This window comes from Nelumbo nucifera, chromosome 2 (genome assembly GCF_055504915.1).
Source record: "Nelumbo nucifera cultivar China Antique chromosome 2, China Antique-T2T, whole genome shotgun sequence".
NCBI lineage: Eukaryota > Viridiplantae > Streptophyta > Magnoliopsida > Proteales > Nelumbonaceae > Nelumbo > Nelumbo nucifera.
In genome coordinates, this window is record NC_142650.1 from 35,675,521 (window position 1) to 35,694,746 (window position 19,226).

Below are 19,226 nucleotides of genomic sequence, written 5' to 3' on the forward strand. Positions count from 1 at the left end.
TGATAGAAGTCATGTGACCTTGATGATTAGGGGATAGTCTTTTCAATTGAACGGAACGGATATCCTTAGGTTAATTAACTATACTAGGTCATTTGTGGTCATATTAAGTTAAATAGAAAGATTCATCTCGACCAGGTGGAAGATTGTTAGAACCCATTTAGTTAAGAGTTCATGGTGGCTTGAGATGAATCAGATATTGAGACCCAGTGGTGTCTGGAGCTAGCTGGTTCTAGAACCCCACCTAAGGCTCCCACTAAGAGAGGGAGTGCATGGTTTCGCTATTAACAGTTTGCAAAAACAGAGGTTGATGGAGCCTCTGGTTTAGTTCCTTAACCATGAAGGAAGGGCCCTCTCTAGGTGGTTTGGGCTCTATAAATAGAATCCCATACACACACACATACTAGCCATCCATCGGCTAAGAGCAACCATGACTAGAGAAGAGAGTCTCCCTACTTGCTCTATTTTCGGTTTTGCAATTCAGCAGAGAGAGAGAGGTGTACTCTGATTCTACTTCATGTAGAAAAGAGAAGAATAGAAAGTGGTGAATCCAAAGAGGAGTTTTTGAAACTCTCTGATGTTGGAATAGAGCCATAGACGCCACCTTTGCCTCAATAGCTCAAGGTCAGTGGTTCTTTATTTCAGTTCATTTCTAGAGCTTAGAATGATCCTATGATGCTTCTTTCATGTCTATAAGTCATCTTAAATGCTAGCAGTCCTCTCTTATAAATTATATTTTATCTTTTAAAAAAGAAACAAAATTTCATACTTGGGACTGCCACGTTGAATCATTTATTCTTTCTAATTAAGTTCTCACCCAAGTAGTAGTCAATCACAAGACTCATAAGCCCAACAGCCAACCGGAGTGTAAGAGTGTTGTGGCAGTTCAATCTTCTGCAACCACCTATCGGTGAATAGAGGTGTAAAATGGGTCGTGCTAGCCGGCATGGCACGGCTCGCGAGCGGCCTGCACAACATGCCGGCCATGCCGTGCCAGCTCGCGGGCCATCCCTAGTCGTGTCGCCCTCCCCTAGGGTAATTTGGGGGGTCGACCCAATAGAGCCCATGGCTCAAGCCCGTGTGGGCCCGTGCCACGGGCCGGGCTGCCCCGTGGACCAAGCCTTGGGCCAGGCCAAAAGTCATGGATTGGGCGAAAGCTATTTATTTAACAAAGTTAAAAAAAAAAAAACTTAAAATTTTAATTTTATATAAATCTCGATGTATACAATTGCTTATATATACAATAATTAAATAAATTAGTATAATAAAATTGAAAACAATTGTTTATTTTATTAATATATTATATAGTTATGATTTATATATTATATTATATTATATTATATATATATAGGTCATACCGACACACGGGCCGCGGGCGGTACAGCACACTGTGGGACCTAAAACCCCAAACCCAACATGGTCCACATTATCATGCCAAGCCTGACACGGCCTACATGCCATCATGCTAGACCGTACCGAGCGGCACGCCCTGATTTACACTTATATCGGTGAACACTTCAGGCACTGGACCACCACCACGTTCCTTTTTAATTTAATTTAGACGCCGATGTAAAAACTTCAAAGTTCATTTTTTTCCTCAGTGGCTCAGTGGCGAGGACTTAAAATAGAGTCGTGCACACAGCAAGTTCATGTTCCTTTCATGAGCAAAATTGCAAATCCGTTAATCATCAATTAAAAAAAAAAATCCTTGATGATTCAAGAAACCTTCGCTGAATATAATTAAATGGCTATTCCATTTTTCTCGAAGTGGAAAATTGGTGAAACGAAACTCTCCTGAAAATCGTTGATTGCAAACAGAACCTTTGTTGTATGATTTGTCACCCAAAAAAAACTAATATAATTTACGCATTCTTAGATTTACTTTTATAATAAGAGACAACGATGCAAAAGAGAACGATATTTTCTTTCCCAATAAAATACAAATAAGGTGAAAAATATACAAAGAAGAATAGAAAAATAGGATGAAGCTAAATGAAACAAGAACACACACAATAATAATAATAATAATAATAATAATAATAATAATAATAATAAAACAATAACATCACTTGGGTCATTACAAAATTTGTCTCTTCTCATGCTTAGTCTATTTATCTTCTACTTTCATTTTAATTAGATTCGACCATTCAATAAGATTTGAGTGTTTGTTCAAGCTTTTTGGTTGAGTCATTATCTTCAAATTTTGTTGAAACTTGAGGATACTCCTAGGATTTCTTTCTCATGAATTAATTATTTAGTTTTGTCACCCACTTTTTCTATTTACTAGATTAATATTTTGTAAATTGTCATTATTCGAAGAATATATTCCGACCTATATTAAATTACCTAATTTACTTCCTAGCTCAACCTAAAACTTATACACACAAACAAAACATATAAGGCAGCAAGTCAGGTTACTTAATTTGAACAACTTCTATTCTGTGCTCGGATTAGGGTTCATTCCCATGGAAAAATTAACTACAAATCCAACTTGTATATATTAGTATTAGCGGCTCCCGTGTGAGATGCATGGAAAAAAGATGTTAAATTTATTGGGCTTAAAAATTATACTTCTGGGCTAACAACCAGGGGTAGGATGATAATTTTCTCTATCCTTATTTAGTATTTGACCTCTCAACCAGGTGTAGGATGCCTTATTGAGTATTTGACCTCTCAACCAGGTGCGGATGGGGATGGAGATTACCTTATCAGGAACTAGGTGAGGATGGGATTATAGGAATACCCAACTGGGGCCGGGGACAGGGATGGGGACGGGGAGTGAAGTCCACACCCCACACCAACCCAAATCATATATATTAAATATATATATATGTGTATATATTATATTAAATATATAATATTATTTATAATATTGTTTATATTATATAATTTAAATATTTTTGCATTTTTATCTTTCCTTTATTTTAAATAAATACTTTTCTAAAAACAAACTTTTAATTAAAAATTATGGGACTTAGGTCCCCAATGAGGAACCCGACTCCATTGGGGACCGAGTATATAGGCTAAATTTTTTTTTCGACGGAGATCTAGGTCAGAGAAAAATTAATTTTAAGACTCAGAGTTGGGACAAGGAGTACAGTCCTTGCCCTGAACCCGCCCATTGTCATTCCTACCCGGGGGCTCATCCCCCAAACCCATAAATATAGTTCCAATAATTGTGGTAATTATAAATGTAGTATCAAATACTTATGGAAATTATTAAAATTTTCCAATTATTTATGAATAATTAGAAGTTCTATAATTTAACTTTCACTAAATTTAATTACCAAAACCAGCCATTTTTAGTAATTAAATTACCAAAATCACTAATTATTACTCAAAATTATAGTAAATATCAAAATTACTGAAAATATAAGAAATACATTTATATTTATTGAAATTAATTTTCCATTAAAAATTTTTAATTATTATCTGATAATATTATTAAGTATTGATAAAATAAGAGAAGAGGGAATGAGAGAATGAGAGAATTACTGACATGGCCTATATTACTATATAATATAGTATAGATTATTGTTGGAAAAACCTATGATACCCAAAAAGCTTTGGTCACCTGATTGGTCACTTCTTGTATGAACCAATTGATAAGTTGTAAGTTTTTCCGATATCATATCTTTTTGGGGCCACCACCACCCTTTGTGGGGCTACCACCACAAAGGGTGCCCCACAAATATGCATGTGAATCTTTTTCCGTTCACCTAATCTGCTATACATAAGATGTCCATGTGGTCCTCGACAAGACAATCTATATAGTCACATAAATGTGCGAATGCAAAATACAAAAATAGAAATACAGGGAAGATGGAATGGAGAATCTACTTTACATATGTAAAGAGCTTCACCAACTGGGTGGAAGCATCCTACACCCGGTTGGATTCAATGTACAATTATATGCGTAGTGGCATCATCACATCTTTGCATGTTATCTGCTATCTTCTTCCTTTAATAACGTAACCCCACTTATTATTATTCCTTTTATTTTTATTTTTTTTTTGTTTTTAAAGAAAAAAAAAAATCATTTTAGGGAATGACTTAAAAGAAGTGTGATAACCAGAAGAAAATGCTTCTATCTAAACCATCAGAAACTTTTTAGCCAGTAAATGGTTGATAGTAGGGTTCTGACAGGTTTCACAAAGCAGCAAATTTCCACCAATACTAGTCTCTCTTTAGCAAAACAGTAAATACTGTTGAATCTTTTCTAGTTTCTATTATACGATATAATTAAGGACATGATGAACAGAAATACAGCATGCAATTATTTGGAGAGATTCTAGAAAACGTAAATCAAGGGAAAACTATGTATAGGCCATTTTCATCTGCAGGTTTAATTTCTTTCCACTCTGAGATATTCAACTCTAGATAAACAACAAGATGCCATCCTTTAAAATCTAAATTATTTGTTGTACGTACCATGGCACAAACATGCATATGGTACAAAATTTTTTTATATTTTAACAAACTACGAGTATTTATACAATTATTTTAATATATATTATAAAGACAATTACTCTTGTTCTATATGTTTTGATCAAAAATTAATTTCGTATTTGTCATAATTCTGAGTAATATGCCATTCAATAATTGTAGAAAGTGCATATAAAATGCTTGCTCACAATGATTCTAGCTCTAGATAAGTGCATATGATATATTTCCTTAAAATTTAAGGAGTAAATTAAAAATACCATTCTGTCCCAGAAATATAAGAATTAGGTTTTAACTTTTAAAAGATATATGACATCCTTTTGCATATCCAAAGATGATTGCCCAAAATGGAATTACACATTTACACCTTAAGACTGTGTTTGGTTTGAAGGAAAAAGTAGGGAAAGGCAAAAAAATCTATATAAGGTTTGTAAAGATTTCTCTACTTTTTCCTTCAAACCAAACATAACCTAAATGTTGGCATATAGGCCTACACCATACCTTATCCCAAAATCAATATTGGCTCACTAAGCCACATACATGCTCCGCATATATAGATGTGGTCAATGTTCATGTTCTAGGCGAACCAAACCCTAAAGAGTTGTTCCCTTTATTTGTCTAGATGCTACAGTACAGTAGTCATTATCATCAGGAAACAATATAATGCATATACAGGCATGGTGAGCTTGTACTAGAACACAAAGGCGGGTACCCCTTGAACCTACCCAATGGACTAGAGATCTTTGCTTTGTGTTGTCCGGCCTAGAATTGCCTTCATTCTGAACGGAGACATATATGGCTAGTCATGTCCAGGTGAGGATAACCTCTCTTGTCATGAATCATGAATTCATGATGTGTTACATCTTTATCGAATCGAAGAAAAAACTGCTGGTGACTGACTGACTAGTGAGACTGCATGGATTCCCTAGCTTAATTAACATCGATCACACTCGACCATATATATGTATTGTCATGCATCCCCTCTTAATTTTATAGGATGAAGATGAATGAATACCACATAATCCTGGCCTCCACGTGTTGATGAATAAGATGGGCTAATTAAGAGATGCCTCTATTTGAGGTGATCTTGACTCTTTCATTGTTTTTCTTTGCATTCTTTTCGATCACCTCCTCCCCACTTGCCTTTTGCCATTATAATGGGGATGGACCGGATGGTGACATCAATGGCGACCAGACCACATTTTTTATTCTCCGGCCCCCTCTACCCAGAATTATATTAATGGAAGAAAAGAAAGTAAAAAAAAAAAAAAAAGGAGAATTGATTTTACTTAATTTATTTCCTCTTTTTTGTGGGGATGGAGAAGTAAGTTGCCGGAGGACGTAGGCTATCAGTTGGGTTGATCTGCTTTGAACAACTTGATCAATGAAGGAAGGGTAATTGGGGTCTGTTTCTTTGTTTCATTGTTAGTTAAAACGGTCAGCCGTGGATGTGATTTGATGGTCAAACCCAGCCACCCGCCATCACTGTCCATATTTTCCAGTACTGGACATGACCATAAGATGCTTTTTCAAAAAATCAAACTTTGTGCTTTCAGTCAGGCATGGAGAAAAGAAAGGATTAAGATGGTACTTGATGAGTTTCATGAGATGGGATGGGTCCACATGGAGTTTGTCTGATCTAACTAAGAGAGTGACCATGCATGCATGCTCATTTGGCCAAGAGTGCAGAGTGCTCGGCTCATAGAAAGGGATTGATCTTATGAATCAAGTTAAGGGAACAAGCAATTTACGCCCATAAATCATACTACATATTGGCCAACTTTATTCTATTGAGCAGATAGTGACTCATCATGAGAAGATTTTTGTGTGTAGGTAAAGGTTGGGTCAGGAGGATCATGTATCAAGAGGCATTCGCATCTGCTTTACATGAATTGTTGATTCATTACATCAAATTGGCCAAGCTGAATGGGGTGGTTAATTATTGTGACCCACCAGTTTGAGTCTCCATGTGAAGCATTTAATAAGCTAATTAAGTTCGATATGGTTAAATCTTACAAATGAACAATAAATTCCACAAGTTCCTGATGTATAGTATACAAAAAAATTAAGTTGTTTACATATAAGATTTTACTTAATTACCTGTTTCTAATTCCTAAGCCTACTTTCTCTTCCCCTTCCCTACTGAGAATCCTTAATTTACCCATTTTTAAAGTACTCTGTTCACCTGTTAAAATTACTGTTGGATTTTTTTTTCCTTTATTTTCATTTTCAACTCATGCCTAGCACCAGTGCATATGCATGGACTACTGTCCTGCTATGCTAACATCACTTATGAAAAACAATAAATTAGAAAAGTAACCAAAGATAGATAAGAGAACACATATAGATTTACGTGGTTCAAGCATTTTTTTTTTCTAGCAAAAAATGGGTATCAATTTATACTATTGAACTAGGGTTTACAATTATTCATGCCCTGATTCATATGTAATAGACCAAAATACGCCTGTATGGACATTGCATGGACAAATGCAAGCCCTCATTCAACAGAATGCCCTCTTCTGCTCATGATTTTATATATTCATCTTTCTTTCTTAATACAGGATCATATTCTACTTCATGCAGTGTGTGTGTATTAACAAAATTACTTTTTGACTATAAAACCAATTAATGTTAATTACAAAACTAGAAAGTGGGGATTAAGTAATCTTTAAAAAGTAGTTGGGAGGGGTAGATCCAGCATGCCCATTCTTGATATAGTAAAAATAATTAAGTACCATCTTTAAAAACAAAAGACAAATATTTTGTAAAAATAATATTTGTTTTGGATAATGGAGTATTGAAAGTTTGAAACAGTAATTAATTTTGCTCTATATCTCAAATGATGCATCCCCACTCGGAATTCAAACTTTAAATATCCTAAAGTTGAAGAACCAAAGGATTAAAAAGAATTATCTTCCTTTTTAGTTTCCATTCCATGATGGAATTTGACCCAAACAGACGAATCAAGAAACTCTCCAAATTGGTCCTTTAGTCCACTTCAGTTTGAGAGGAAATTATAAATATTCGAATTGGTTACCTTGTCAGATGTATTAAGGGTGGATCTGTCCAAAACCCTACTACAGTTGGTCATAAAATAGAGTCAACATCCACCCATCAAATCTCTAGCCTGGTTGTTTTTGAGTGCGTATGCTCATTTGGCTCCTCCAATTAATTGAGAGCCCTTGTCCATAGTTTGCATGGTCTGACAAGACGTTCCCAGAAAATAGCTACACTCATTAATTTGCTGAAGTTACAAGCAACCATACTTCTAACTACTTATTTTTTTAGAAGAACTTACTAACTACTTATTAAACCCTAATTCAATTAGAAAATTTGATTTGGCAGTTTCAATGGTCAAAATAAATCCTATCCTTTTTCAACCAAACTGCATCAGACAGAGGTAGAGAACTAGTCTATTTGACTAGCAAATAGAAAGGGAATAATGCAGGAATACTGAAACAACTATGATTTCTCCCGCTGTGTTTGGTTTGATGGAAAAGGTAGGGAAAGGAAGTCAGTCCTGAGCTCATCACACTTCCTAGTCCATAATAAGCCTACCACCATTTTTCCTTTGGATTGATTGGATTCACATTTTAGATAGAACATTTTGGCTAGATAAAGCAGCGTTTTCAGTTTTCACTTTGTATATTCTTTCCACATTTTACGCTCCATATACTTATGGGTCAAATTTGTCCATCTGTAATCAATCAATTAATTAGATCTTCTTTGAGATGAAAAACTAAATTTTAATTTCTTGATGCAGCAACTGCCGTTGCAGTCTCTCATAAGTTTGGAATTTGAGTTGCTCAATTGCATCAAGCACACAGGTGGAGCCCTACAAGCTAAAATCAAGTTGCCTTATCAAAGGTAGGAAAACACAAGAGAAAGTCATGAACAGATTCAATATCACTACCGTAGTAACAGAAATCAAATCTCTCTCTCTCTCTGAGAATTTGCCATCAAAATCATTATTACATTTAAATTTGCTATTGCTAGATACAATAAGGACTACATGGGCTAAAAAGTGGAAGAATAAGTAACCATCAAAATGATGATTAGTTGATTACATGTCTTTAGGGTCCAAAAGATAATATTAGACTCTTGAGAGTACTCACTTGAAGCTCTAATGCAAGAATGTAATCAGCGGTCCTCTGGAACAAGGCATCAACATCCAACTCCTGGCAACCAGGTACAATCCTCTGGAGCTTCTTCAGCCTCCCCTCTATGGATGGTCGGATCGTTTTCCTGCCCACCAAAGGAGCCATCACCACCCTTCTCTTCCTTCTTCCCACACACAACAATCTTTCTCTCCTATGGGAAGAAAACCCTGTTCTCATTATTCCAGGGAGGGAGGGAAGGAGGGAGAGAGAGAGAGAGAGAGAGAGAGAGAGAGAGAGAGAGAGAGGGAAGGAGGGAGTAAAAAGGAAGAAAAGAATTTATGGCACTCAGATAAGTTGGTTTAGGGGACTCATATATAGGCAAATATCTACCCCATCTTGCATTTATGAAAGAAACTAATCAGTCCATTGATCAGTACTCAATTAATCCTGTAAAAAGCTCAAATGAACTAAAGGTGAAGATAAGTCCAAAACCCGAGCAGTCTTTGGATTTTGATTTTTCCACATGATCAAACACTCACCTAGTCCTTAATTAAAAGCCCGCTAGGGTCATTAAACTCTAAAACATTATTTGGATAAGCTTCATGAATTGTGCTTTCAAAGCCCAAAAGTTACAAGTGCAACTTGGGCGGGATCAAGTTGGGGTTTTGTCAAAATTTGAATGAGCCTGGACTGAAAACATGGGGCCTATGCATGAACTCCAAAAATCTTAAAATTGGTACCCGATTTGCACCCCTACCAAAAGCCTCACTTTAGGCTTTATCCTTTGGTATTAATAAGTTTTTTTGGCTTAAGATTATAATGCTTTTAATGCTGACTCTTACCAAACGCTGAAAATATTTATTTCGCTGAATTTTGTTTTTTACAGCCCAAATCTCAAAAGCAAAAAGTTATCCAAACAGAGCCTAAGTGTCTTACCAAACTTGAAGGCATTCTGCTTCCTTTTTCTTGTTCCTCTCAATTAATTTGCTTTCTTTTCCGAATCAACAGGACAAACAGCAACCACACTAGTAAGACTATAACATGAGGTAGGTTGGTTCCAGTTCAACACGATACCAAGTAGCAAGTACCAAGCAAGCACACATGTTTGACCTGTATCTCTGAAATTCACTTCAGTAACAATTAGTCTTTCTCTCTGCTTGTACTTTTATCTGCTGTGACCTTGTTTCAAGGGTGAACTTGTCTGTATATCGACATATCAAGTCTTTTTCTGTGGTGAGAGGTACTTGAAAATGTCCACGGACAGCCTAGCCAGATAAAGATTGAGGTGATATTGCATTAGAGAGAGAGACCCATGAGGAGTGTGAATTGAACAAGGATTTAATTTCAGGGTTTGATGCCTTGAAAAGCATGTGAACGTCTTTATCTCTCATAGGTTCCAATTTAATGCCTCACACGTGCACTGTGTGATAGAGCCTTTGATTGATTGATACATTCTATGCTTCAAAGTTCCTAATCTAATGGAACATGTGGTCAGGCTTTTCTTCCTTAGAAAAAAAAAAAAAAACTTCCCCTTCTCTTCTGCATTATTGTGGAAAAGCTCTTTATGAGAATATAGCTTGGTATTCCTGAATCAGTGTGTTTGTGGTTTTGTAGTACTACTCCACGAAACCAATTATCTGTAAAAGATATACAGAGTACATATTTACCATAAGACATGGTTCGAGTGCCATCTTTGGTGACTGATTCCATCCACTCCCCGTCCATGTATTGCTAATTTTACCCTTCTGCTTCTTTGGTGGGCCACTTGGTTCTGTTGGTTGCTATCCAGATGACAAACGCATGTGACCCATCTGAAGCCACATCACTTGCCATTCCTTACGATGCTAGGCTCCTAACCTGTGGGCCTTCATTTCTGCACATTCAAATCCGTGAGTTCAGTACCATGATAACTAGCAGTAGAGGTTATTGTTTATAGTACAATTCAGGTAAATTGGAGTAGGGAAAAGTTTTGTATAGCTAGTAATGCAAATTAAAGTAGTCTTGATGTGTTAGGTCATGCTTTGAATATAATGTGTTCACAGAGAGTGGAGTCATGAGAACTACTACTTCTTATATCTGGTACGTACAACCCTTTAAATTTGAAGGTTAAATTTTGGGTATAGGCCAGAGGATGACAGAACTCATTCACAGTTCTAGGGCATTGGATTGGATATAGGGACATAAGCTCATGCACGGTTCTAGGGCATCCATAACCTGTCATATTCCATCTGTTTGGACTTTGGAGCATCATTGTGAAGAGCAGCTAGCTGTGCCAGAAATCAGCCATGGGTATGGAAAACTTAATCGCCATAACTACCACTTATGTGTAGTTCACAATCACAAGTTTGCATCGCCCTATCCGCTGAGGATATCATCTAGTTGGATATGAAAATTATTTTCTCTCCTTCCATGAAGGGGAACACCCTACTGATGAATAGCAAGCCAATGGAAGTTAGGAATGTTTCTCAGGCTGACTATGAGAACAGTTTACATGTTCACAGGGTAAGTGCTCGGAAGAAGGACGCTTGCATCTCCTACCTAGTGGGAGGACATCTTTCCAACTAATTGCATTTTTCAATTAATTTTAGGGTTTAGGGTTTAGGGTTAGAAGTTAGGGATTTAGGGTTTAAAATTTAAGAGTTGGATGTAAAAATCATGGAGTGACCGGACACTTTTGTCCAACCATGGTAGCTAGGTGCCAAGTAATTAAGTAAACCCCTCATTGGGTACGTGGCTAGAACCTTCAAATGTCCTTCCCTGTATGTTGGGACTTCATCGCCAATTAATGAAGTAGACTCCACATACTTAGTACTTAATGCTGCATTAGGAAGTTCAAGATCAGCTACTTAGTACTAAAAAATGAATCACTTTTCTTTAATCCAAAAGGCAGGTAAGTAGTTCACCATTTGGGTGAAATGGATCAATCTATGATATGTTGTAATTAAATAATAAAATTAAAATATAGATAAAATACAAAAATATAAAAAAATTGGTAACATCTCTAATATTATGTATTCATCATATTAAACAAAAATAGGTATGATAATAAATGAGAAGTATTTGTGTTAATGATGGAAACAATAGAAAATCTAAAACTAAGCCAAAAATAAAAGCAGTTTCTTGTCTAGGTGGCAGTGATTCAACATCTTGGATCAAATGGATCAATTCATGATGTCATAGTTAAATGATAAATTACTTGAAATATGAAAAAATACAAAGAATTGCAAAAATTACAAAAAATAAATGGGCATATCTCCAATTGGTACCAATCTCTACCATCTAATAGGCTTGAGGTGGCAATGGTGGTGCCTAAGAGAGTCTATAGCCTTGGAAAATGTTAGTAAGAAATTTAAAAATCGTAGAACAGTCTTGGAAGATTTTTAATCACTTCAGCTTGAAAACATAAGGGACACATCAAGAGGGTGAGTTTGTGGTTAGGGGTCGAAAAAGGGTGAGAAGGGTGAAAGAAGTATTGTGGGACGGCTAATGGCAATCAAGATAGTTGCCCATCTGTCCTAATAAAGAAAAGATGCCTTGGCCTTGAATAGATAGGTGTCTATGGACCTTTCTAGGTGTTAGGCTATAGATAAGGTGGACATACCCATAATAGAGGTGATTTTTTGTTATGAAAGGAGAGGAGGTTTGATAGAGATGTTTAGGTGGTGAATTCAATGGGTTTCTTCTTTTTCGGTGGGGAAAAAAGGGATGGAAAATCCTTTTATAGTTTGAAGCAAGAGGCTATCAAATAGATGCCATCCAAGCTTGGTATGGATTGCCCAAGGAGCAAAATGAAGAGGAGGGAATGGTTGAGGATATGGATATCTTGACTTTGGGGAAATCAAAAAATTGAGTAAATTGGTGGCCTATAGGTAGAAAAATTGGTCTAAGCAAATGCTAGAGGGTTAAGGAGTATTCTGGGTAGAGGGAGTGTAGAATGAGTTGGGGAAAATTCTACTTAGCTTGGGTTTGATCCCGGTGTTATATATATGGATTTCTTCTTTCATGGTCGCGGCCTTGGTTCCCCTTTGTCAAGGCTTCTAGATTTTAGGTTGGCTTTTAGTGTGAGCTTCGTTTTGAGGTTGTCTTGTGTTGGGGTTAGATTTTAGTGTGATTGTAAATTTTTGTATAATCTCTGTTTTTTACATTTGGGGTTATTATTTTGTAATTATCTTTTCTTTTTATTTTAACAGAATTTTCTTTTACTACAAAAGGAAAATGGTTCAATTGTCTAGATTAAATGGGTCAACCCATAATATCATAATTAAATGATAAAAAATTTAAAATAGAAGAAACTAGAAAAAGTTGTAAAAATATAAAAACTTTATAGAAAATTTGGACTTGTTCATAATATTATATATTTTCTATATAAAAAATAAATAATGTTGAAAATAGAATACAAAAATTAAGATAAAAAAAAGAGAATTAATGTCTAACCCATAACCCATTTACCTAGTAAAAAAGTTCGATGATTCAATTAGCTAGGCCAATATGTTGTTGATGGAGTGGTTGTAAAAGATGGTTTATAGTTTTTGCTTGTTTTAGTGCTTCCTATCATTTTGGGTGGGTCCGGATGTAGTAGGCATGTTAAGTAAGCACAATGAGTGAGCACGTAATAGCTGTATGACACATGTCCCAATTAATGTGCATTTCATCCAAACGTTTTTGTTCCGTTAGATAGAAATTATTCATTAATTTATTATCTTTGTCAAAATAATTAAAAATAAAAAACAATGAAAAAAGAAAACATAAATGAGTACGTGTTGGGAGTTGGGACTTATTTACGTTTTCTTTTTTCACTGTTTTTTATTTTTAATTATTTTGACAAAAATAATAAAATAATAAATAATTTCTGTCTAATGGAACAAAAATGTTTGAATGAAAGACACATTAATTGGGACATGTGTCATACATCTATTACGTGCTCACCCATTGTGCTTACCTAACGTGCCTACTACATCCAAACCCATCATTTTGTGCTTTGGTGGGCTGAGCCTACTCTTTGTTGGTCCTATCTTTTTCTCGGTTTGTGAAGCTTTTACTATTCTAGTCTGGCTTTTTTGGGGCTTAAGGTAGTGTCTTCTTGAACTGGTTTTTAGTGGTCCTATTGGAATTTCTTTCTCTCTCTCTCTCTTCCTTTTTATATTTTAATAAAACTTTATTTTACTATCAAGTCAATGGACTTTTGCATGCAAAAAGTTTGATGGTAAATGCATCTAAAATCTTAGTTGTCAAATTGACTAGTTTGACCAATCAATTTGACCACATTATAAAAAATACTGATAAAAACCAAGACTGCATTTAGAAGTTGCAAATATGTGCTCCGGTTCAAATTTACTATCATTTGGTAATTAAAAGTAAATTTTCATAAAAAAATTGAAATAAATATACATACATGTCAGATTAATTTTGCCCCAAAAATGAGAGAGTTTGTTTTGAAAAAAGTAATATATACTTTACTCTCATTTTCGAACGAGGTAAACAGTGTAACCATTTGCTCCCTTTTTTCACCCTTCTTCCCAAACTGCAGTAAGAGAGGCTACAATGGTAACATTCAATCTCTCAACACAGTAGATGGTGACCTCCAAGAGGTTCAAATTAGTATCTGTAATTATAATATATAGGACATATTGTATCATATCTTTGGGCCCTCATATAGCTAGCTATTTTAGGTATTTTTATAAAATCTTTTTTATAGTAAATCATACATATATAATTATACTTAAAATTAAAATTTAAAAAATAAAAAATAATAGGCATATCGGTTAAATAATTACCCATACATCTCTGCTGAATCAAGAGAAGTATCGATACTTTAAACCATAGGACTAAACAAATCTTGCATCTCCGGCCCACCATGGAAACCAATCATGTTCTTCTTCAACGATACTCGATATAATAGCAGATAAAAAACCCTTTGCAAACATAACTGTTTATCTGACCCATATCTGCAATATCCGTACAAGATCATTCAGATCTCGTAATATATATATATATATATATATATATATATATATATATATATTAATGAATCAAATGGTATTTATCAAAATTCATGAATAAAATTTGATTGATTAAAGCTCTTTCCCGTACCATGTCTTTCAGAGTTCAGACATGATAGATTTTCTCAATTATCTATATATCCTATTTTATAGGTCACGTTCGGCATTGGAGGTGAGAACAAGCTTTGATTTTCGAAATGACACCAGATTTATTGGGTTTGGGTGCTTGGAGAGCAAGAGTCTCTTTTTGTTTGTACAACTGAGCTTTCCATATTCTCCCATTTTTAGATCTAAGATAACAGATGTAGGTTAATGCAATGAAAAAGATAATTCAGATTAGCTGAATACGATGGCTGTTCAGGCGATCGTTGAATCAACGATAATGTTTCATGCCGGTGATAAAATACATGGGACCCATGGCAGTTAATCCTTGCTCTGCAAATTAAAAGATGCTTGATCAGATGTTAGAGCAATGACATTATTACTGAGGAGGTGCATGTAGCCATTGGTAAATCTCTTGGCGTTGAGGACAATAAACTCTTGATTCCCCTTACTGCTCTTGAAAGCAAGTTATCATGATACATGGGCCCTGGGTTGAGTGCCAACTAGGGCTATCGGACTCCGGCTTTACATATATATATATATATTGACAATAAAATCGGTTCCACTTCAATGTTGTGCTCTTCACCCTTTATTCCTTTATCCTTTGTTAAAAGTATTAAATGAATGAACAGGTGTCCCAATTCGTGAGTGCTTTGAAGTTTGACTTAATGATGCGTACTCATGCCAAACATTGGTAAAATTATATGTTGCCATTGTAATTGCCAAACAACATTAATAATAATAAAAGTAAAATTATATAGATTATTAAATAGGAATTATGTATTTATTACACATGGCTTATTGACATAGTCAAATAAATCAGTGGTTCAAATAATAAAGTACTGAATACATTGACATAAACTACAAATAAGAAGATCTGAAGATAGGCCTTTGGATTTTTTTTTTTTTTTTTTTTGGGCCGGGGGGGTTAAATACTTAAATTATCCCTCTGGTTTAGTAAATGAATAAAAACTTATCCTATTATTTGAAAAATTATTTATTGTACCTTTAAGTTTTTTGACAATGGACATAGGTGCTAAATATTGACAGAAAAAGTAAAATGTCAAATTGTCTTTTATTATTTATTAAATTTTCAAAATAAAACCTAATTGATAAAAAAAAAAATGAAGAACCATAAATAAAAGAGTCTAAGGGAAGAAGGCCCCACCAAATTGATATTGATATTAGATCTTAAAATCCCTAGAGGGTGAGCTTGAGCTTCCATTAATGGTGAGAAGCTCTACCCTGTAATACACTTATGCCAAGGTGGGTCTTTACACTGAGGTGGGGCTTGGATTAGGGAAAAGATGGTCAAAGCTAATAGATAATTTGGGGTTCCAAGCTAATAGATAATTTGGGGATCTTTCCCTATACAAAGATTGAAAAGAAATACCCTTTTTGTTAATGTGCTTCCGGTTAAAGAGTTCCCATTTGAACTGATTAATCTTTTCTTTCTTCTTTTTTCCTTCAGTTCAAGGAGCTATTGGCATTTAAGAAGTGTAGAGAGAGAGAGAGATGCATTCTCAGTTTCATTCATTTGACATCTATCAATGCAAAACTGAGGGAAGCCTGCTCATTGATTTTAAGCCCATGTCCATGTGTACGCTATCATAGACTGGCTGTTTGATTCATCAGAGGGCATTATTAATTAAAGAAAAAAAAAAAAAAGTATGAGCTTGGAATGTGACGCTAGGAGTGTGGTGATACATGATGGATGGTCCATGGCTGCCTAGACAAAAGGAAAATTAGTTGGGACCTGAAAGTGCTTTATCCTATCCTTGTTGAACAACCCTACTCTCTGAAATCTATTTTTACCATTTTGAAATGGCGGTTGGATCTTGGAATCCAAGAAAAAACACTCAAGGGCGCCTTGAATTCATAGCATAGTTCGGTTTATTTTTGGTAAATTTGGTTGTTTCTTTTGAAAATTTAAAAAACAATAAAAGATAATATTGATCGTAGAAGGGTAGCATACAAGTCAATGGCATTATATGCGAACAGATCGTAATGGCACGTTAATGATAGAGGAGGATTTTGTCCAATGTTAAAAGTCTTAAGGGTACCGTAACTAATTTTTCAAACGGTATGATAAGTTTTTATAAAATATTTAACCCTTTTTTTCTTTGATAAATAAATAGAATAGAATTACACACAAATAGAAAAAAGAGATGAAACAGAAAAGGTGTCAGCACACCCAGTTCAAGACCGAAACCGGCCCACTTTCACCAAGCCCAAAACAAACACAACAACTTCAGAAAAATAAGAACAATAGAGAGCTTGCCCCAACCCAATCCAATCCTCCCGACAAAAGCACCACACAGCACAGAAAACGCAAAGCTATGGCCTGCCTTAGCAAACCTAATTAAGGAGCTCTAACCTCCACCTCTTCCCTTTTTGCCTCTACCACTAGAAAACCTTCTGACTCTGATTTCCTTGTCTACCTTCACCCAATAGTCCACATACAGCTTCGCTGCCTGCCTCCCTACCTCCTCCAAACGCAATACAATTAACTTCCTCCGGTCCTCCCTCAGTCGGCGCTGAGTGCAATGCCCCAGCTGCTATACAGAAACTGAAGCCCCCCACCTAGCTCCTAGTCCAAAAATTGTGCCTTCTAGCTAAAACCAGAAACCTTATCACACAAAGGTTTTTTAGATTCGCCGACGTCCTCTTGCACGTCAGTCTTAGGCCGGCCTTTTTGCGTGTCGCCTTAGATAAGATTAGGCTTTTTAGATTCCTCACCAAGATCCATCGCCGGCATTCTTATACCTTTCTGGCTGTAAGGACGGCCCTCAGCCTCTCCCAAATTGAAGAAGTTGGCACCAACTATTGCCTACTTTCACTTGGGCCGAAACTAAGCTCAAATCACGGCCCACCATGATTCAATTATATTTGACTCTGGATCTTCTGTCCACACAACTCATAATATACTACCATCCGTGAATAGAGAACATCTTCCCCTGCATAATACTATGTAGGACATCCAGACTCCAATTATTTGTCTCTGTTGACACCAAAGACTACTCTTTTTAATTGCATATAGGTAGGTTATAACAAGAACACTGATCATCATCACCATTTGAAATTGTCAAGTGTGATATACATGTATACATTTACTAATTAATGCATAGATAAGAGTAAATAAGTAATTAGGGTCATTTAAGTAAAAAATATAACCAATAAATTCTTCATTGTTAAGCAATGTATTTGCAACATAAGAACTACATTGTGCGTAGGCATTTCATATTTTTTTGAGTTTTATTTATGAACTAAAAAAAATTAAGAGTGAATTCTACAACATGAATGCTTTTCTTTTTATTTGTTTTTGGAATTAATCGCCACATCAGCAAAAAAAAAAAAACGTGTTCTTTGTTTTCAAAGGGAAAAACAAGTTAGCTTTGTTTCAAAAAAAAATAATAATACATGTTTTTGGAACCACCAAAATAATGAATAATGGGTTTTAAAACAAAAACAAATTTTCTAGTATAGAATTTATATGGTTTATGGAACATAATATTAAGTGACAAAATAAAAACATGTTTAAGAAACCAGAATTTCAAGAACATGTTTTTGTGTTTTTGTTTTGAAAAACAATCTGTTTTCAAATCAAATGGTTTTGACTTGTTTTTGAAACCAGCAACAAAAAAAAGCAATTCACTGTAGAATGCCCCCTATATAAATTAGCTTGCATAATAAATCCATAGGCATAGACAGCAAAAATTAATAGAACCATATTGCCTTTTGTGCAAAATATTAATATGTGTCACTTGTCACTCAAACATTAGTTTTTCTAATCAGAGGAAAAAATAAAAATCATTCTTAGATTTTCTTTTCTGAGAAAATGCGACGGGGCTAGGAAAGAGAGATATTTTCATTCCAAATGAAACGAAAATAAGATCAAAAATATACAAGAGAATAGAAAAACATAATCAAATTACATAAACAAGAATACACACAATAATAAATGTAGCATCATATCATATCAGACATCACTCTCTCTATGAGTCATTGCAAAGTTTGTCTCTTCTCATACTTTTTTTGGTAGAACTCTTCCCATATATACTTCAATCTTCTTACTTTATACTTTCATTTGAACTTAGGTCTAACCATTCAATAAAATTTGGGTGCTTGTTCAACCATTTGGTTGAGTCGTGATCTTCAACCATTGTTGATCAAACTTGAGAATACTCCTATGATTTCTTTATCTTCAATTCGATATTGACTTTTGTCACTCACTTTCTCTATTTCTTGTATTAGTCTTCTTATTGTTCTGTCATTTTTTGAATTATGTGGGTATACATGAAGCACATAACCCACTTGATCAATTTTATAATTGAGAAAACCAATATTCACACATTGAACTGAGAAAACTAAACCGAAATGTAGATAACTAAACTAACCAGTATATATATATATATATTATCCAGAAGGTAATGGGAACATATGAATAATGTAAAATGGATCTTGCCATACTAGCAATATGATGATTCTTGTGCTCAAATACCATTTTGTTGAGAGGTACTTGGGCAAGACCTTTGGGCTTGAATACCATGTTGCTTAAGATAAGTTTGAAACTCATCATCCTCAT

At 35.0% G+C, this 19,226-nt stretch overlaps 1 long non-coding RNA gene across 1 annotated transcript; it reads left to right on the plus strand.

The window, feature by feature from the left end:
* Positions 1–438: 438 nt before the first annotated feature.
* LOC148802098 (uncharacterized) lies at positions 439–8,843 on the plus strand. The gene is made up of 2 exons (XR_016082984.1): positions 439–621; positions 8,204–8,843. It is a non-coding gene; the product is annotated as an uncharacterized LOC148802098 (long non-coding RNA).
* Positions 8,844–19,226: the final 10,383 nt, after the last annotated feature.